Below are 20471 nucleotides of genomic sequence, written 5' to 3'. Positions count from 1 at the left end.
TGGAGTTTCTAGTTGTGGAGTTTCTAGTTGTGGAGTTTCTAGTTGTTGAGTTGCTAGTTGTCAAGTTCTAGTTGCAAAGTCTCAAGTTGTGGAGTTTCTCGTTGTGGAGTTTTTATTTGTGGAGTTTCTCGTCAAGGAGTTTCTAGTTGTGGAGTCTCTAGTTGTGGAGTTTCTAGTTGTAGAGTTTCTAACTGTGGAGTTTCTAGTTGCAGAGTTTCTAGTTGCGGAGTTTCTAAATGCGGAGTTTTCTAGTTGCGGAGTTTCTAGTTGCGGAGTTTCTAGTTGTGCGGTTTGTAGTTGTTGAAATTCTAGCTGTGGAGTTTCTACTTATGGACTCTCTAGTCGTGGAGTTTATAGTTGTGTTGTTTCTATCTGAGGAGTTTCGAAATGTGAAGTCTCCAGTTGTGCAGTCTCTAGTTGTGGAGTTTCTAGTTGTGGAGTTTCTAGTTGTGGAGTTTCTTGTTGTGGAGTTTCTAGTTATGGAGTTTCTAGTCGTGGATTTTCAAGTTGCGGAGTTTCTAGTCAGAGTTTCTAGTTGTGGAGTTTCTAGTTGTTGAATTTGTAGTTATGGGGTATCTAGTTGTGGTGTTTCATGTTGTGGAGTTTCTAGTTGTGGAGTTTTTAGTTGCGGAAATTCTAGTTACGGAGTTTCTAGTTGCGGAGTTTCTGGTTGTGGAGTTTCTAGTTGTGGAGTTTCTAGTTGTGGAATCTGTAGTTGTGGAGTCTGTAGTTGTGGAGTTTCTAGTTGTGGAGTTTCTAGTTATGGAGTCTCTAGTTTTGGAGTCTCTATTTGCGGAGTTTCTAGTTGCAGAGTTTCTAGTTGTGGAGTTTCTAGTTGCGGAATTTGTCGTTGTGGAGTATCTAGTTGCGGAATTTCTAGCTGTAGAGTTTCTAGTTGTGGAGTTTCTAGTTGTGGAGTTTCTAGCTGTGGAGTTTCCAGTTCTTGAGTTTCTAGTTGCAGAGTTTCTAGTTGCGAAGTCTCAAGTTGTGGAGTTTCTAGCTGTGAAGTTTCTAGTTGCGAAGTTTCTAGTTGCGGAGTTTCTAGTTGCAGAGTTTCTAGTTGTGGAGTTTATAGTTGTGGAGTATCTACTTGTGAAGTTTCAAGTTGTGAAGTTTTTCGTTGTGGATTTTGAAGTTGTAGAGTTCCTAGTTGCGGAGTGTCTAAATGTGGAGCTCCTAGTTGTGGAGTTTCTAGTTGCGGAGTTTCTAGTTGCGGAGTCTGTAGTTGTGGAGTTTTTAGTTGTGGAGTTTCTAGTTGTGGAGTTTCTAGCTGTGGAGTTTCTAGTTGCAGAGTTTCTAGTTGCAGAGTTTGTAGTTGCGGACTTCCTAGCTGTGGAGTTTCTAGTTGCGAGGTTTCTAGTTGTGGAGCTTCCAGTTGTGAATTTTCAAGTTGTGGAATTTATAGGTGTGGAGTTTCTAGTTGTGGAGTTTCTAGTTGTCGGGTTTCTAGTTGCGGAGTTTCTAGTTGTGGAGTTTCTAGTTGTGGAGCTTCTAGTTCTGGCGTTTTTAGTTGTGGACTCTCTAGTTGTGGAGTCTCTAGCTGTGGAATTTCTAGTTGCGGAGTTTTTAGTTGCGCAGTTTCTAGTTGCGAAGTTTCTAGTAGCGGAGTTTCTAGTTGCGGAGTTTCTGGTTGTGGAGTTTCTAGTTGTGGAGTTTCTAGTTGTGAAGTCTGTAGTTGCGGAGTTTCTAGTTGTAGAGTTTCTAATTGTGGAATTGGTAGGTGTTGAGTATCTAGTTGTGGTGTTTCAAGTTGTGGAGTTTCAAGTTGTGGAGTTTCTAGCTATGGAGTTTCCAGTTCTTGAGTTTCTAGTTGCCGAGTATCTAGTTGGGAAGTCTCAAGTTGTGGAGTTTCTAGTTGTGGAGTTTCTAGCTGTGGAGTTTCCAGTTGTTGAGTTCCTAGTTGCCGAGTTTCTAATTGCGAAGTCTCAAGTTGTGGAGTTTCTAGCTGTGAAGATTCTAGTTGCGAAGTTTCTAGTTGCGGAGTTTCCAGTTGCAGAGTTTCTAGTTGTGGAGCTTCTAGTTGTGGAATTTGTAGTTGTGGAGTATCTAGTTGTGGTGTTTCAAGTTGTGGAGTTTCTAGTTGTAGAGTCTGTAGTTGTGGAGTCTGTAGTTGGGGAGTTTCTAGTTGTGGAGTTTCTAGTTATGGAGTCTCTAGTTGCAAAGTCTCAAGTAGTGGAGTTTGTTGTTGTGGAGTTTTTATTTGTGGAGTTTCTCGTCAAGGAGTTTCTAGTTGTGGAGTCTCTAGTCGTGGAGTTTCTAGTTGTAGAGTTTCTAGCTGTGGAGTTTCTAGTTGCGGAGTTTCTAGTTGCGGAGTTTCTAGTTGCGGAGTTTTCTAGTTGCGGAGTTTCTAGTTGCGGAGTTTCTAGTTGTGCAGTTTCTAGTTGTAGAAATTCTAGCTGTGGAGTTTCTACTTATGGACTCTCTAGTCGTGGAGTTTATAGTTGTGTTGTTTCTATCTGAGGAGTTTCGAAATGTGAAGTCTCCAGTTGTGCAGTCTCTTGTTGTGGAGTTTCTAGTTGTGGAGTTTCTAGTTGTGGAGTTTCTAGTTGGAGTTTTTAGTTTTCGAGTTTCTAGTTGCGGAGTTCCTAGTTGCGGAGTTTCTAGTTGTGTAGTTTCTATCTGAAGAGTTTTTAACTGCGAAGTCTCCAGTTGTGCAGTCTCTAGTTGTGGAGTTTCTAGTAGTGAAGTTTCTAGTTGTGGAGTTTCTAGTTGTGGAGTTTCTTAGTGATGAGTTTCTAGTGGCGGAGTCTCTGGTTGGGAAGTTTCTAGTTGTGGATTTTCTAGTTGCGGAGTTTATAGTTGAGGATTTTCTAGTTGTGTAGTTTCTAGTTGGAGAGTTTGTACTTGAGTTTATAGTTGTGGAGTTTCTAGTTGCGAAGTTTTCTAGTTGTGGAGACTCTAGTTGTGGAATTTCTAGTTGCGAAGTGTCTAGTTGTGGAGTTTCTAGTTGTGGAGTTTTTAGTTGGAGTTTCTAGTTGGAGTTTTTAGTTTTTGAGTTTCTAGTTGTAGATTTTCTAGTTGCGGAGTTCCTAGTTGCCGAGTTTTTAGTTGTGAGGTTTCTAGTTGTTGAAATTCTAGCTGTGGAGTTTCTACTTATGGACACTCTAGTCGTGGAGTTTCTAGTTGTGGAGTTTCTATCTGAGGAGTTTCTAAATGTGAAGTCTCCAGTTTTGCAGTCTCCAGCTGTGCAGTCTCTAGTTGTGGAGCTTCTAGTTGTGGAGTTTCTTATTGTGGAGTTTCTAGTTGCGGATTTTCAAGTTGCGGAGTTTCTAGTTGCAGAGTTTCTAGTTTTGTAGTTTCTAGTTGGGGAGTTTCTACTTGAGTTTTTAGTTGTGGAGTTTCTAGTTGCAGAATTTCGAGTTGCAGAGTTTGATTGATTGATATGTGGGGTTTAATGTCCCAAAATCACTATATGATTATGAGAGACGCCGTAGTGAAGGGCCTCGGAAATTTAGACCACCTGGGGTTCTTTAACGTGCACCCAAATCTGAGTACACGGGCCTACAACATTACCGCCTCCATCGGAAATGCAGCCGCCGCAGCCGGAATTCAAACCCGCGCCCAGCGGGTCAGCAGCCGAGTACCTTAGCCACTAGACCACCGCAGTGGGGCAGAGTTGCAGAATTTCAAGTGGTGGAGTTTCAAGTTGTGGAGTTTCTAGTTGTGGAGTTTTTAGTTGCGGAGTTTCTAGTTGTGGAGATTCTAGTTGCGGAGTTTCTGGTTGTGGAGTTTCTAGTTGTGGAGTTTCAAGTTGTGGAGTCTGTAGTTGTGGAGTCTGTAGTTCTGGAGCTTCTAGTTGTGGAGTTTCTAGTTATGGAGTCTCTAGGTGTGGAGTTTCTAGTTGCAGAGTTTCTAGTTGTGGAGTTTCTAGTTGTGGAATGAGTAGTTGTGGATTATGTAGCTGCGGACTTTCTAGCTGTAGAGGTTCTAGTTGTGGAGTTTCTGGTTGCAGAGTTTTTAGTTGCGGAGTTTCTAGGCTTGTTGTTTCTAGTTGCGGAGTTTCTAGTTGTGCAGTTTCTAGTTGTAGAAATTCTAGCTGTGGAGTTTCTACTTATGGACTCTCTAGTCGTGGAGTTTATAGTTGTGTTGTTTCTATCTGAGGAGTTTCGAAATGTGAAGTCTCCAGTTGTGCAGTCTCTTGTTGTGGAGTTTCTAGTTGTGGAGTTTCTAGTTGTGGAGTTTCTAGTTGGAGTTTTTAGTTTTCGAGTTTCTAGTTGCGGAGTTCCTAGTTGCGGAGTTTCTAGTTGTGTAGTTTCTATCTGAAGAGTTTTTAACTGCGAAGTCTCCAGTTGTGCAGTCTCTAGTTGTGGAGTTTCTAGTAGTGGAGTTTCTAGTTGTGGAGTTTCTAGTTGTGGAGTTTCTTATTGATGAGTTTCTAGTGGCGGAGTCTCTGGTTGGGAAGTTTCTAGTTGTGGATTTTCTAGTTGCGGAGTTTATAGTTGAGGATTTTCTAGTTGTGTAGTTTCTAGTTGGAGAGTTTGTACTTGAGTTTATAGTTGTGGAGTTTCTAGTTGCGAAGTTTTCTAGTTGTGGAGACTCTAGTTGTGGAATTTCTAGTTGCGAAGTGTCTAGTTGTGGAGTTTCAAGTTGTGGAGTTTTTAGTTGGAGTTTCTAGTTGGAGTTTTTAGTTTTTGAGTTTCTAGTTGTAGATTTTCTAGTTGCGGAGTTCCTAGTTGCCGAGTTTTTAGTTGTGAGGTTTCTAGTTGTTGAAATTCTAGCTGTGGAGTTTCTACTTATGGACACTCTAGTCGTGGAGTTTCTAGTTGTGGAGTTTCTATCTGAGGAGTTTCTAAATGTGAAGTCTCCAGTTTTGCAGTCTCCAGCTGTGCAGTCTCTAGTTGTGGAGCTTCTAGTTGTGGAGTTTCTTATTGTGGAGTTTCTAGTTGCGGATTTTCAAGTTGCGGAGTTTCTAGTTGCAGAGTTTCTAGTTTTGTAGTTTCTAGTTGGGGAGTTTCTACTTGAGTTTTTAGTTGTGGAGTTTCTAGTTGCAGAATTTCGAGTTGCAGAGTTTGATTGATTGATATGTGGGGTTTAATGTCCCAAAATCACTATATGATTATGAGAGACGCCGTAGTGAAGGGCCTTGGAAATTTAGACCACCTGGGGTTCTTTAACGTGCACCCAAATCTGAGTACACGGGCCTACAACATTACCGCCTCCATCGGAAATGCAGCCGCCGCAGCCGGAATTCAAACCCGCGCCCAGCGGGTCAGCAGCCGAGTACCTTAGCCACTAGACCACCGCAGTGGGGCAGAGTTGCAGAATTTCAAGTGGTGGAGTTTCAAGTTGTGGAGTTTCTAGTTGTGGAGTTTTTAGTTGCGGAGTTTCTAGTTGTGGAGTTTCTAGTTGCGGAGTTTCTGGTTGTGGAGTTTCTAGTTGTGGAGTTTCAAGTTGTGGAGTCTGTAGTTGTGGAGTCTGTAGTTCTGGAGCTTCTAGTTGTGGAGTTTCTAGTTATGGAGTCTCTAGGTGTGGAGTTTCTAGTTGCAGAGTTTCTAGTTGTGGAGTTTCTAGTTGTGGAATGAGTAGTTGTGGATTATGTAGCTGCGGACTTTCTAGCTGTAGAGGTTCTAGTTGTGGAGTTTCTGGTTGCAGAGTTTTTAGTTGCGGAGTTTCTAGGCTTGTTGTTTCTAGTTGCGGAGTTTCTAGTTGTGCAGTTTCTAGTTGTAGAAATTCTAGCTGTGGAGTTTCTACTTATGGACTCTCTAGTCGTGGAGTTTATAGTTGTGTTGTTTCTATCTGAGGAGTTTCGAAATGTGAAGTCTCCAGTTGTGCAGTCTCTTGTTGTGGAGTTTCTAGTTGTGGAGTTTCTAGTTGTGGAGTTTCTAGTTGGAGTTTTTAGTTTTCGAGTTTCTAGTTGCGGAGTTCCTAGTTGCGGAGTTTCTAGTTGTGTAGTTTCTATCTGAAGAGTTTTTAACTGCGAAGTCTCCAGTTGTGCAGTCTCTAGTTGTGGAGTTTCTAGTAGTGGAGTTTCTAGTTGTGGAGTTTCTAGTTGTGGAGTTTCTTATTGATGAGTTTCTAGTGGCGGAGTCTCTGGTTGGGAAGTTTCTAGTTGTGGATTTTCTAGTTGCGGAGTTTATAGTTGAGGATTTTCTAGTTGTGTAGTTTCTAGTTGGAGAGTTTGTACTTGAGTTTATAGTTGTGGAGTTTCTAGTTGCGAAGTTTTCTAGTTGTGGAGACACTAGTTGTGGAATTTCTAGTTGCGAAGTGTCTAGTTGTGGAGTTTCTAGTTGTGGAGTTTTTAGTTGGAGTTTCTAGTTGGAGTTTTTAGTTTTTGAGTTTCTAGTTGTAGATTTTCTAGTTGCGGAGTTCCTAGTTGCCGAGTTTTTAGTTGTGAGGTTTCTAGTTGTTGAAATTCTAGCTGTGGAGTTTCTACTTATGGACACTCTAGTCGTGGAGTTTCTAGTTGTGGAGTTTCTATCTGAGGAGTTTCTAAATGTGAAGTCTCCAGTTTTGCAGTCTCCAGCTGTGCAGTCTCTAGTTGTGGAGCTTCTAGTTGTGGAGTTTCTTATTGTGGAGTTTCTAGTTGCGGATTTTCAAGTTGGGGAGTTTCTAGTTGCAGAGTTTCTAGTTGTGCGGTTTGTAGTTGTTGAAATTCTAGCTGTGGAGTTTCTACTTATGGACTCTCTAGTCGTGGAGTTTATAGTTGTGTTGTTTCTATCTGAGGAGTTTCGAAATGTGAAGTCTCCAGTTGTGCAGTCTCTAGTTGTGGAGTTTCTAGTTGTGGAGTTTCTAGTTGTGGAGTTTCTTGTTGTGGAGTTTCTAGTTATGGAGTTTCTAGTCGTGGATTTTCAAGTTGCGGAGTTTCTAGTCAGAGTTTCTAGTTGTGGAGTTTCTAGTTGTTGAATTTGTAGTTATGGGGTATCTAGTTGTGGTGTTTCATGTTGTGGAGTTTCTAGTTGTGGAGTTTTTAGTTGCGGAAATTCTAGTTACGGAGTTTCTAGTTGCGGAGTTTCTGGTTGTGGAGTTTCTAGTTGTGGAGTTTCTAGTTGTGGAGTCTGTAGTTGTGGAGTGTGTAGTTGTGGAGTTTCTAGTTGTGGAGTTTCTAGTTATGGAGTCTCTAGTTTTGGAGTCTCTATTTGCGGAGTTTCTAGTTGCAGAGTTTCTAGTTGTGGAGTTTCTAGTTGCGGAATTTGTCGTTGTGGAGTATCTAGTTGCGGAATTTCTAGCTGTAGAGTTTCTAGTTGTGGAGTTTCTAGTTGTGGAGTTTCTAGCTGTGGAGTTTCCAGTTCTTGAGTTTCTAGTTGCAGAGTTTCTAGTTGCGAAGTCTCAAGTTGTGGAGTTTCTAGCTGTGAAGTTTCTAGTTGCGAAGTTTCTAGTGGCAGAGTTTCTAGTTGTGGAGTTTCCAGTTGTGGAATTTGTAGTTGTGGAGTATCTAGTTGTGGTGTTTCAAGTTGTGGAGTTTCTTGTTAAGAATTTTTAGTTGCGGAGTTTCTAGTTGTGGAGTTTCTAGTTGCAGAGTTTCTGGTTGTGGAGTTTCTAGTTGTGGAGTTTCTAGTTGTGGAGTCTGTAGTTCGGAGTCTGTAGTTGTGGAGTTTCTAGTTGTGGAGTTTCTAGTTATGGAGTCTCTAGTTGTGGAGTTCCTAGTTGCGGAGTTTCTAGTTGCAGAGTTTCTAGTTGTGGAGTTTCTAGTTGTGGAATTTGTAGTTGTGGAGTATCTAGTTGTGGTGTTTCAAGTTGTGGAGTTTCTAGTTGTAGAGTCTGTAGTTGTGGAGTCTGTAGTTGTGGAGTTTCTAGTTGTGGAGTTTCTAGTTGTGGAGTTTCTAGTTGTTGAGTTGCTAGTTGTCAAGTTCTAGTTGCAAAGTCTCAAGTTGTGGAGTTTCTCGTTGTGGAGTTTTTATTTGTGGAGTTTCTCGTCAAGGAGTTTCTAGTTGTGGAGTCTCTAGTTGTGGAGTTTCTAGTTGTAGAGTTTCTAACTGTGGAGTTTCTAGTTGCAGAGTTTCTAGTTGCGGAGTTTCTAAATGCGGAGTTTTCTAGTTGCGGAGTTTCTAGTTGCGGAGTTTCTAGTTGTGCGGTTTGTAGTTGTTGAAATTCTAGCTGTGGAGTTTCTACTTATGGACTCTCTAGTCGTGGAGTTTATAGTTGTGTTGTTTCTATCTGAGGAGTTTCGAAATGTGAAGTCTCCAGTTGTGCAGTCTCTAGTTGTGGAGTTTCTAGTTGTGGAGTTTCTAGTTGTGGAGTTTCTTGTTGTGGAGTTTCTAGTTATGGAGTTTCTAGTCGTGGATTTTCAAGTTGCGGAGTTTCTAGTCAGAGTTTCTAGTTGTGGAGTTTCTAGTTGTTGAATTTGTAGTTATGGGGTATCTAGTTGTGGTGTTTCATGTTGTGGAGTTTCTAGTTGTGGAGTTTTTAGTTGCGGAAATTCTAGTTACGGAGTTTCTAGTTGCGGAGTTTCTGGTTGTGGAGTTTCTAGTTGTGGAGTTTCTAGTTGTGGAGTCTGTAGTTGTGGAGTTTCTAGCTGTTAGTTTCTAGTTGCGAAGTTTCTAGTGGCAGAGTTTCTAGTTGTGGAGTTTCCAGTTGTGGAATTTGTAGTTGTGGAGTATCTAGTTGTGGTGTTTCAAGTTGTGGAGTTTCTTGTTAAGAATTTTTAGTTGCGGAGTTTCTAGTTGTGGAGTTTCTAGTTGCAGAGTTTCTGGTTGTGGAGTTTCTAGTTGTGGAGTTTCTAGTTGTGGAGTCTGTAGTTCGGAGTCTGTAGTTGTGGAGTTTCTAGTTGTGGAGTTTCTAGTTATGGAGTCTCTAGTTGTGGAGTTTCTAGTTGCGGAGTTTCTAGTTGCAGAGTTTCTAGTTGTGGAATTTGTAGTTGTGGAGTATCTAGTTGTGGTGTTTCAAGTTGTGGAGTTTCTAGTTGTAGAGTCTGTAGTTGTGGAGTCTGTAGTTGTGGAGTTTCTAGTTGTGGAGTTTCTAGTTGTGGAGTTTCTAGTTGTTGAGTTGCTAGTTGTCAAGTTCTAGTTGCAAAGTCTCAAGTTGTGGAGTTTCTCGTTGTGGAGTTTTTATTTGTGGAGTTTCTCGTCAAGGAGTTTCTAGTTGTGGAGTCTCTAGTTGTGGAGTTTCTAGTTGTAGAGTTTCTAACTGTGGAGTTTCTAGTTGCAGAGTTTCTAGTTGCGGAGTTTCTAAATGCGGAGTTTTCTAGTTGCGGAGTTTCTAGTTGCGGAGTTTCTAGTTGTGCAGTTTCTAGTTGTAGAAATTCTAGCTGTGGAGTTTCTACTTATGGACTCTCTAGTCGTGGAGTTTATAGTTGTGTTGTTTCTATCTGAGGAGTTTCGAAATGTGAAGTCTCCAGTTGTGCAGTCTCTTGTTGTGGAGTTTCTAGTTGTGGAGTTTCTAGTTGTGGAGTTTCTAGTTGGAGTTTTTAGTTTTCGAGTTTCTAGTTGCGGAGTTCCTAGTTGCGGAGTTTCTAGTTGTGTAGTTTCTATCTGAAGAGTTTTTAACTGCGAAGTCTCCAGTTGTGCAGTCTCTAGTTGTGGAGTTTCTAGTAGTGGAGTTTCTAGTTGTGGAGTTTCTAGTTGTGGAGTTTCTTATTGATGAGTTTCTAGTGGCGGAGTCTCTGGTTGGGAAGTTTCTAGTTGTGGATTTTCTAGTTGCGGAGTTTATAGTTGAGGATTTTCTAGTTGTGTAGTTTCTAGTTGGAGAGTTTGTACTTGAGTTTATAGTTGTGGAGTTTCTAGTTGCGAAGTTTTCTAGTTGTGGAGACTCTAGTTGTGGAATTTCTAGTTGCGAAGTGTCTAGTTGTGGAGTTTCAAGTTGTGGAGTTTTTAGTTGGAGTTTCTAGTTGGAGTTTTTAGTTTTTGAGTTTCTAGTTGTAGATTTTCTAGTTGCGGAGTTCCTAGTTGCCGAGTTTTTAGTTGTGAGGTTTCTAGTTGTTGAAATTCTAGCTGTGGAGTTTCTACTTATGGACACTCTAGTCGTGGAGTTTCTAGTTGTGGAGTTTCTATCTGAGGAGTTTCTAAATGTGAAGTCTCCAGTTTTGCAGTCTCCAGCTGTGCAGTCTCTAGTTGTGGAGCTTCTAGTTGTGGAGTTTCTTATTGTGGAGTTTCTAGTTGCGGATTTTCAAGTTGCGGAGTTTCTAGTTGCAGAGTTTCTAGTTTTGTAGTTTCTAGTTGGGGAGTTTCTACTTGAGTTTTTAGTTGTGGAGTTTCTAGTTGCAGAATTTCGAGTTGCAGAGTTTGATTGATTGATATGTGGGGTTTAATGTCCCAAAATCACTATATGATTATGAGAGACGCCGTAGTGAAGGGCCTTGGAAATTTAGACCACCTGGGGTTCTTTAACGTGCACCCAAATCTGAGTACACGGGCCTACAACATTACCGCCTCCATCGGAAATGCAGCCGCCGCAGCCGGAATTCAAACCCGCGCCCAGCGGGTCAGCAGCCGAGTACCTTAGCCACTAGACCACCGCAGTGGGGCAGAGTTGCAGAATTTCAAGTGGTGGAGTTTCAAGTTGTGGAGTTTCTAGTTGTGGAGTTTTTAGTTGCGGAGTTTCTAGTTGTGGAGTTTCTAGTTGCGGAGTTTCTGGTTGTGGAGTTTCTAGTTGTGGAGTTTCAAGTTGTGGAGTCTGTAGTTGTGGAGTCTGTAGTTCTGGAGCTTCTAGTTGTGGAGTTTCTAGTTATGGAGTCTCTAGGTGTGGAGTTTCTAGTTGCAGAGTTTCTAGTTGTGGAGTTTCTAGTTGTGGAATGAGTAGTTGTGGATTATGTAGCTGCGGACTTTCTAGCTGTAGAGGTTCTAGTTGTGGAGTTTCTGGTTGCAGAGTTTTTAGTTGCGGAGTTTCTAGGCTTGTTGTTTCTAGTTGCGGAGTTTCTAGTTGTGCAGTTTCTAGTTGTAGAAATTCTAGCTGTGGAGTTTCTACTTATGGACTCTCTAGTCGTGGAGTTTATAGTTGTGTTGTTTCTATCTGAGGAGTTTCGAAATGTGAAGTCTCCAGTTGTGCAGTCTCTTGTTGTGGAGTTTCTAGTTGTGGAGTTTCTAGTTGTGGAGTTTCTAGTTGGAGTTTTTAGTTTTCGAGTTTCTAGTTGCGGAGTTCCTAGTTGCGGAGTTTCTAGTTGTGTAGTTTCTATCTGAAGAGTTTTTAACTGCGAAGTCTCCAGTTGTGCAGTCTCTAGTTGTGGAGTTTCTAGTAGTGGAGTTTCTAGTTGTGGAGTTTCTAGTTGTGGAGTTTCTTATTGATGAGTTTCTAGTGGCGGAGTCTCTGGTTGGGAAGTTTCTAGTTGTGGATTTTCTAGTTGCGGAGTTTATAGTTGAGGATTTTCTAGTTGTGTAGTTTCTAGTTGGAGAGTTTGTACTTGAGTTTATAGTTGTGGAGTTTCTAGTTGCGAAGTTTTCTAGTTGTGGAGACACTAGTTGTGGAATTTCTAGTTGCGAAGTGTCTAGTTGTGGAGTTTCTAGTTGTGGAGTTTTTAGTTGGAGTTTCTAGTTGGAGTTTTTAGTTTTTGAGTTTCTAGTTGTAGATTTTCTAGTTGCGGAGTTCCTAGTTGCCGAGTTTTTAGTTGTGAGGTTTCTAGTTGTTGAAATTCTAGCTGTGGAGTTTCTACTTATGGACACTCTAGTCGTGGAGTTTCTAGTTGTGGAGTTTCTATCTGAGGAGTTTCTAAATGTGAAGTCTCCAGTTTTGCAGTCTCCAGCTGTGCAGTCTCTAGTTGTGGAGCTTCTAGTTGTGGAGTTTCTTATTGTGGAGTTTCTAGTTGCGGATTTTCAAGTTGGGGAGTTTCTAGTTGCAGAGTTTCTAGTTGTGCGGTTTGTAGTTGTTGAAATTCTAGCTGTGGAGTTTCTACTTATGGACTCTCTAGTCGTGGAGTTTATAGTTGTGTTGTTTCTATCTGAGGAGTTTCGAAATGTGAAGTCTCCAGTTGTGCAGTCTCTAGTTGTGGAGTTTCTAGTTGTGGAGTTTCTAGTTGTGGAGTTTCTTGTTGTGGAGTTTCTAGTTATGGAGTTTCTAGTCGTGGATTTTCAAGTTGCGGAGTTTCTAGTCAGAGTTTCTAGTTGTGGAGTTTCTAGTTGTTGAATTTGTAGTTATGGGGTATCTAGTTGTGGTGTTTCATGTTGTGGAGTTTCTAGTTGTGGAGTTTTTAGTTGCGGAAATTCTAGTTACGGAGTTTCTAGTTGCGGAGTTTCTGGTTGTGGAGTTTCTAGTTGTGGAGTTTCTAGTTGTGGAGTCTGTAGTTGTGGAGTGTGTAGTTGTGGAGTTTCTAGTTGTGGAGTTTCTAGTTATGGAGTCTCTAGTTTTGGAGTCTCTATTTGCGGAGTTTCTAGTTGCAGAGTTTCTAGTTGTGGAGTTTCTAGTTGCGGAATTTGTCGTTGTGGAGTATCTAGTTGCGGAATTTCTAGCTGTAGAGTTTCTAGTTGTGGAGTTTCTAGTTGTGGAGTTTCTAGCTGTGGAGTTTCCAGTTCTTGAGTTTCTAGTTGCAGAGTTTCTAGTTGCGAAGTCTCAAGTTGTGGAGTTTCTAGCTGTGAAGTTTCTAGTTGCGAAGTTTCTAGTGGCAGAGTTTCTAGTTGTGGAGTTTCCAGTTGTGGAATTTGTAGTTGTGGAGTATCTAGTTGTGGTGTTTCAAGTTGTGGAGTTTCTTGTTAAGAATTTTTAGTTGCGGAGTTTCTAGTTGTGGAGTTTCTAGTTGCAGAGTTTCTGGTTGTGGAGTTTCTAGTTGTGGAGTTTCTAGTTGTGGAGTCTGTAGTTCGGAGTCTGTAGTTGTGGAGTTTCTAGTTGTGGAGTTTCTAGTTATGGAGTCTCTAGTTGTGGAGTTCCTAGTTGCGGAGTTTCTAGTTGCAGAGTTTCTAGTTGTGGAGTTTCTAGTTGTGGAATTTGTAGTTGTGGAGTATCTAGTTGTGGTGTTTCAAGTTGTGGAGTTTCTAGTTGTAGAGTCTGTAGTTGTGGAGTCTGTAGTTGTGGAGTTTCTAGTTGTGGAGTTTCTAGTTGTGGAGTTTCTAGTTGTTGAGTTGCTAGTTGTCAAGTTCTAGTTGCAAAGTCTCAAGTTGTGGAGTTTCTCGTTGTGGAGTTTTTATTTGTGGAGTTTCTCGTCAAGGAGTTTCTAGTTGTGGAGTCTCTAGTTGTGGAGTTTCTAGTTGTAGAGTTTCTAACTGTGGAGTTTCTAGTTGCAGAGTTTCTAGTTGCGGAGTTTCTAAATGCGGAGTTTTCTAGTTGCGGAGTTTCTAGTTGCGGAGTTTCTAGTTGTGCGGTTTGTAGTTGTTGAAATTCTAGCTGTGGAGTTTCTACTTATGGACTCTCTAGTCGTGGAGTTTATAGTTGTGTTGTTTCTATCTGAGGAGTTTCGAAATGTGAAGTCTCCAGTTGTGCAGTCTCTAGTTGTGGAGTTTCTAGTTGTGGAGTTTCTAGTTGTGGAGTTTCTTGTTGTGGAGTTTCTAGTTATGGAGTTTCTAGTCGTGGATTTTCAAGTTGCGGAGTTTCTAGTCAGAGTTTCTAGTTGTGGAGTTTCTAGTTGTTAAATTTGTAGTTATGGGGTATCTAGTTGTGGTGTTTCATGTTGTGGAGTTTCTAGTTGTGGAGTTTTTAGTTGCGGAAATTCTAGTTACGGAGTTTCTAGTTGCGGAGTTTCTGGTTGTGGAGTTTCTAGTTGTGGAGTTTCTAGTTGTGGAGTCTGTAGTTGTGGAGTTTCTAGCTGTTAGTTTCTAGTTGCGAAGTTTCTAGTGGCAGAGTTTCTAGTTGTGGAGTTTCCAGTTGTGGAATTTGTAGTTGTGGAGTATCTAGTTGTGGTGTTTCAAGTTGTGGAGTTTCTTGTTAAGAATTTTTAGTTGCGGAGTTTCTAGTTGTGGAGTTTCTAGTTGCAGAGTTTCTGGTTGTGGAGTTTCTAGTTGTGGAGTTTCTAGTTGTGGAGTCTGTAGTTCGGAGTCTGTAGTTGTGGAGTTTCTAGTTGTGGAGTTTCTAGTTATGGAGTCTCTAGTTGTGGAGTTTCTAGTTGCGGAGTTTCTAGTTGCAGAGTTTCTAGTTGTGGAGTTTCTAGTTGTGGAATTTGTAGTTGTGGAGTATCTAGTTGTGGTGTTTCAAGTTGTGGAGTTTCTAGTTGTAGAGTCTGTAGTTGTGGAGTCTGTAGTTGTGGAGTTTCTAGTTGTGGAGTTTCTAGTTGTGGAGTTTCTAGTTGTTGAGTTGCTAGTTGTCAAGTTCTAGTTGCAAAGTCTCAAGTTGTGGAGTTTCTCGTTGTGGAGTTTTTATTTGTGGAGTTTCTCGTCAAGGAGTTTCTAGTTGTGGAGTCTCTAGTTGTGGAGTTTCTAGTTGTAGAGTTTCTAACTGTGGAGTTTCTAGTTGCAGAGTTTCTAGTTGCGGAGTTTCTAAATGCGGAGTTTTCTAGTTGCGGAGTTTCTAGTTGCGGAGTTTCTAGTTGTGCGGTTTGTAGTTGTTGAAATTCTAGCTGTGGAGTTTCTACTTATGGACTCTCTAGTCGTGGAGTTTATAGTTGGGTTGTTTCTATCTGAGGAGTTTCGAAATGTGAAGTCTCCAGTTGTGCAGTCTCTAGTTGTGGAGTTTCTAGTTGTGGAGTTTCTAGTTGTGGAGTTTCTTGTTGTGGAGTTTCTAGTTATGGAGTTTCTAGTCGTGGATTTTCAAGTTGCGGAGTTTCTAGTCAGAGTTTCTAGTTGTGGAGTTTCTAGTTGTTGAATTTGTAGTTATGGGGTATCTAGTTGTGGTGTTTCATGTTGTGGAGTTTCTAGTTGTGGAGTTTTTAGTTGCGGAAATTCTAGTTACGGAGTTTCTAGTTGCGGAGTTTCTGGTTGTGGAGTTTCTAGTTGTGGAGTTTCTAGTTGTGGAATCTGTAGTTGTGGAGTCTGTAGTTGTGGAGTTTCTAGTTGTGGAGTTTCTAGTTATGGAGTCTCTAGTTTTGGAGTCTCTATTTGCGGAGTTTCTAGTTGCAGAGTTTCTAGTTGTGGAGTTTCTAGTTGCGGAATTTGTCGTTGTGGAGTATCTAGTTGCGGAATTTCTAGCTGTAGAGTTTCTAGTTGTGGAGTTTCTAGTTGTGGAGTTTCTAGCTGTGGAGTTTCCAGTTCTTGAGTTTCTAGTTGCAGAGTTTCTAGTTGCGAAGTCTCAAGTTGTGGAGTTTCTAGCTGTGAAGTTTCTAGTTGCGAAGTTTCTAGTTGCGGAGTTTCTAGTTGCAGAGTTTCTAGTTGTGGAGTTTATAGTTGTGGAGTATCTACTTGTGAAGTTTCAAGTTGTGAAGTTTTTCGTTGTGGATTTTGAAGTTGTAGAGTTCCTAGTTGCGGAGTGTCTAAATGTGGAGCTCCTAGTTGTGGAGTTTCTAGTTGCGGAGTTTCTAGTTGCGGAGTCTGTAGTTGTGGAGTTTTTAGTTGTGGAGTTTCTAGTTGTGGAGTTTCTAGCTGTGGAGTTTCTAGTTGCAGAGTTTCTAGTTGCAGAGTTTGTAGTTGCGGACTTCCTAGCTGTGGAGTTTCTAGTTGCGAGGTTTCTAGTTGTGGAGCTTCCAGTTGTGAATTTTCAAGTTGTGGAATTTATAGGTGTGGAGTTTCTAGTTGTGGAGTTTCTAGTTGTCGGGTTTCTAGTTGCGGAGTTTCTAGTTGTGGAGTTTCTAGTTGTGGAGCTTCTAGTTCTGGCGTTTTTAGTTGTGGACTCTCTAGTTGTGGAGTCTCTAGCTGTGGAATTTCTAGTTGCGGAGTTTTTAGTTGCGCAGTTTCTAGTTGCGAAGTTTCTAGTAGCGGAGTTTCTAGTTGCGGAGTTTCTGGTTGTGGAGTTTCTAGTTGTGGAGTTTCTAGTTGTGAAGTCTGTAGTTGCGGAGTTTCTAGTTGTAGAGTTTCTAATTGTGGAATTGGTAGGTGTTGAGTATCTAGTTGTGGTGTTTCAAGTTGTGGAGTTTCAAGTTGTGGAGTTTCTAGCTATGGAGTTTCCAGTTCTTGAGTTTCTAGTTGCCGAGTATCTAGTTGGGAAGTCTCAAGTTGTGGAGTTTCTAGTTGTGGAGTTTCTAGCTGTGGAGTTTCCAGTTGTTGAGTTCCTAGTTGCCGAGTTTCTAATTGCGAAGTCTCAAGTTGTGGAGTTTCTAGCTGTGAAGATTCTAGTTGCGAAGTTTCTAGTTGCGGAGTTTCCAGTTGCAGAGTTTCTAGTTGTGGAGCTTCTAGTTGTGGAATTTGTAGTTGTGGAGTATCTAGTTGTGGTGTTTCAAGTTGTGGAGTTTCTAGTTGTAGAGTCTGTAGTTGTGGAGTCTGTAGTTGGGGAGTTTCTAGTTGTGGAGTTTCTAGTTATGGAGTCTCTAGTTGCAAAGTCTCAAGTAGTGGAGTTTGTTGTTGTGGAGTTTTTATTTGTGGAGTTTCTCGTCAAGGAGTTTCTAGTTGTGGAGTCTCTAGTCGTGGAGTTTCTAGTTGTAGAGTTTCTAGCTGTGGAGTTTCTAGTTGCGGAGTTTCTAGTTGCGGAGTTTCTAGTTGCGGAGTTTTCTAGTTGCGGAGTTTCTAGTTGCGGAGTTTCTAGTTGTGCAGTTTCTAGTTGTAGAAATTCTAGCTGTGGAGTTTCTACTTATGGACTCTCTAGTCGTGGAGTTTATAGTTGTGTTGTTTCTATCTGAGGAGTTTCGAAATGTGAAGTCTCCAGTTGTGCAGTCTCTTGTTGTGGAGTTTCTAGTTGTGGAGTTTCTAGTTGTGGAGTTTCTAGTTGGAGTTTTTAGTTTTCGAGTTTCTAGTTGCGGAGTTCCTAGTTGCGGAGTTTCTAGTTGTGTAGTTTCTATCTGAAGAGTTTTTAACTGCGAAGTCTCCAGTTGTGCAGTCTCTAGTTGTGGAGTTTCTAGTAGTGGAGTTTCTAGTTGTGGAGTTTCTTAGTGATGAGTTTCTAGTGGCGGAGTCTCTGGTTGGGAAGTTTCTAGTTGTGGATTTTCTAGTTGCGGAGTTTATAGTTGAGGATTTTCTAGTTGTGTAGTTTCTAGTTGGAGAGTTTGTACTTGAGTTTATAGTTGTGGAGTTTCTAGTTGCGAAGTTTTCTAGTTGTGGAGACTCTAGTTGTGGAATTTCTAGTTGCGAAGTGTCTAGTTGTGGAGTTTCTAGTTGTGGAGTTTTTAGTTGGAGTTTCTAGTTGGAGTTTTTAGTTTTTGAGTTTCTAGTTGTAGATTTTCTAGTTGCGGAGTTCCTAGTTGCCGAGTTTTTAGTTGTGAGGTTTCTAGTTGTTGAAATTCTAGCTGTGGAGTTTCTACTTATGGACACTCTAGTCGTGGAGTTTCTAGTTGTGGAGTTTCTATCTGAGGAGTTTCTAAATGTGAAGTCTCCAGTTTTGCAGTCTCCAGCTGTGCAGTCTCTAGTTGTGGAGCTTCTAGTTGTGGAGTTTCTTATTGTGGAGTTTCTAGTTGCGGATTTTCAAGTTGCGGAGTTTCTAGTTGCAGAGTTTCTAGTTTTGTAGTTTCTAGTTGGGGAGTTTCTACTTGAGTTTTTAGTTGTGGAGTTTCTAGTTGCAGAATTTCGAGTTGCAGAGTTTGATTGATTGATATGTGGGGTTTAATGTCCCAAAATCACTATATGATTATGAGAGACGCCGTAGTGAAGGGCCTCGGAAATTTAGACCACCTGGGGTTCTTTAACGTGCACCCAAATCTGAGTACACGGGCCTACAACATTACCGCCTCCATCGGAAATGCAGCCGCCGCAGCCGGAATTCAAACCCGCGCCCAGCGGGTCAGCAGCCGAGTACCTTAGCCACTAGACCACCGCAGTGGGGCAGAGTTGCAGAATTTCAAGTGGTGGAGTTTCAAGTTGTGGAGTTTCTAGTTGTGGAGTTTTTAGTTGCGGAGTTTCTAGTTGTGGAGATTCTAGTTGCGGAGTTTCTGGTTGTGGAGTTTCTAGTTGTGGAGTTTCAAGTTGTGGAGTCTGTAGTTGTGGAGTCTGTAGTTCTGGAGCTTCTAGTTGTGGAGTTTCTAGTTATGGAGTCTCTAGGTGTGGAGTTTCTAGTTGCAGAGTTTCTAGTTGTGGAGTTTCTAGTTGTGGAATGAGTAGTTGTGGATTATGTAGCTGCGGACTTTCTAGCTGTAGAGGTTCTAGTTGTGGAGTTTCTGGTTGCAGAGTTTTTAGTTGCGGAGTTTCTAGGCTTGTTGTTTCTAGTTGCGGAGTTTCTAGTTGTGCAGTTTCTAGTTGTAGAAATTCTAGCTGTGGAGTTTCTACTTATGGACTCTCTAGTCGTGGAGTTTATAGTTGTGTTGTTTCTATCTGAGGAGTTTCGAAATGTGAAGTCTCCAGTTGTGCAGTCTCTTGTTGTGGAGTTTCTAGTTGTGGAGTTTCTAGTTGTGGAGTTTCTAGTTGGAGTTTTTAGTTTTCGAGTTTCTAGTTGCGGAGTTCCTAGTTGCGGAGTTTCTAGTTGTGTAGTTTCTATCTGAAGAGTTTTTAACTGCGAAGTCTCCAGTTGTGCAGTCTCTAGTTGTGGAGTTTCTAGTAGTGGAGTTTCTAGTTGTGGAGTTTCTAGTTGTGGAGTTTCTTATTGATGAGTTTCTAGTGGCGGAGTCTCTGGTTGGGAAGTTTCTAGTTGTGGATTTTCTAGTTGCGGAGTTTATAGTTGAGGATTTTCTAGTTGTGTAGTTTCTAGTTGGAGAGTTTGTACTTGAGTTTATAGTTGTGGAGTTTCTAGTTGCGAAGTTTTCTAGTTGTGGAGACTCTAGTTGTGGAATTTCTAGTTGCGAAGTGTCTAGTTGTGGAGTTTCTAGTTGTGGAGTTTTTAGTTGGAGTTTCTAGTTGGAGTTTTTAGTTTTTGAGTTTCTAGTTGTAGATTTTCTAGTTGCGGAGTTCCTAGTTGCCGAGTTTTTAGTTGTGAGGTTTCTAGTTGTTGAAATTCTAGCTGTGGAGTTTCTACTTATGGACACTCTAGTCGTGGAGTTTCTAGTTGTGGAGTTTCTATCTGAGGAGTTTCTAAATGTGAAGTCTCCAGTTTTGCAGTCTCCAGCTGTGCAGTCTCTAGTTGTGGAGCTTCTAGTTGTGGAGTTTCTTATTGTGGAGTTTCTAGTTGCGGATTTTCAAGTTGGGGAGTTTCTAGTTGCAGAGTTTCTAGTTTTGTAGTTTCTAGTTGGGGAGTTTCTACTTGAGTTTTTAGTTGTGGAGTTTCTAGTTGCAGAATTTCGAGTTGCAGAGTTTGATTGATTGATATGTGGGGTTTAATGTCCCAAAATCACTATATGATTATGAGAGACGCCGTAGTGAAGGGCCTTGGAAATTTAGACCACCTGGGGTTCTTTAACGTGCACCCAAATCTGAGTACACGGGCCTACAACATTACCGCCTCCATCGGAAATGCAGCCGCCGCAGCCGGAATTCAAACCCGCGCCCAGCGGGTCAGCAGCCGAGTACCTTAGCCACTAGACCACCGCAGTGGGGCAGAGTTGCAGAATTTCAAGTGGTGGAGTTTCAAGTTGTGGAGTTTCTAGTTGTGGAGTTTTTAGTTGCGGAGTTTCTAGTTGTGGAGTTTCTAGTTGCGGAGTTTCTGGTTGTGGAGTTTCTAGTTGTGGAGTTTCAAGTTGTGGAGTCTGTAGTTGTGGAGTCTGTAGTTCTGGAGCTTCTAGTTGTGGAGTTTCTAGTTATGGAGTCTCTAGGTGTGGAGTTTCTAGTTGCAGAGTTTCTAGTTGTGGAGTTTCTAGTTGTGGAATGAGTAGTTGTGGATTATGTAGCTGCAGACTTTCTAGCTGTAGAGGTTCTAGTTGTGGAGTTTCTGGTTGCAGAGTTTTTAGTTGCGGAGTTTCTAGGCTTGTTGTTTCTAGTTGCGGAGTTTCTGGTTGTGGAGTTTCTAGTTGTGGAGTTTCTAGTTGTGGAGTTTCTAGTGGCAGAGTTTCTAGCTGTGGAGTTTCAAGTTGTGTAATTTGTAGTTGTGGAGTACCTAGTTGTGGTGTTCCAAGTTGTGGAGTTTCTAGTTGTGGAGTTTCTAGTTGTGGAGTTTCTAGTTTTGGAGTTTCTAGTTGTGGAGTTTCTAGTTGTTGGGTTTCTAGTTGGCGAGTTTCTAGTTGCAAAGTCTCAAGTTGTGGAGTTTCTAGTTGTGGAGTCTCTAGTTTAGGAGTTTCTAGTGGTGGAGTTTCTAGCTGTGGAGTTTCTAGTTGCGGAGTTTCTAGTTGCGGAGTTCCTAGTTGCGGAGTTTTCTAGTTGCGGAGTTTCTAGTTGCGGAGTTTCTAGTTGCGGAGTTTTAAAGTGTGGAGTTTCTACTTGTGAAGTTTCTAGTTGTGGAGTTTATAGTTGTGGAGTATCTAGTTGTGGATTTTCAAGTTTTGAAGTTTCTCGTTGTGGATTTTGAAGTTGTAGAGTTCCTAGTTGCGGAGTGTCTAGTTGTGGAGTTCCTAGTTGTGGAGTTTCTAGTTGCGGAGTTTTCTAGTTGCGGAGTCTGTAGTTGTGGAGTTTCTAGTTGTGGAGTTTCTAGTTCTGGAGTTTCTAGCTGTGGAGTTTCTAGTTGCAGAGTTTCTAGTTGCAGAGTTTCTAGTTGCGGACTTTCTAGCTGTGAAGTTTCTAGTTGCGGAGTTTCTAGTTGTGGAGTTTCTAGTTGTGGAGCTTCCAGTTGTGAAGTTTCAAGTTGTGGAATTTATAGGTGTGAAG

The sequence above is a fragment of the Rhipicephalus microplus genome, chromosome 6 (genome assembly GCF_043290135.1).
Source record: "Rhipicephalus microplus isolate Deutch F79 chromosome 6, USDA_Rmic, whole genome shotgun sequence".
NCBI classification, from domain to species: Eukaryota; Metazoa; Arthropoda; class Arachnida; order Ixodida; family Ixodidae; genus Rhipicephalus; species Rhipicephalus microplus.
The sequence above is the reverse complement of the archived record's forward strand: the minus strand, read 5'-3'. Positions refer to the sequence as shown.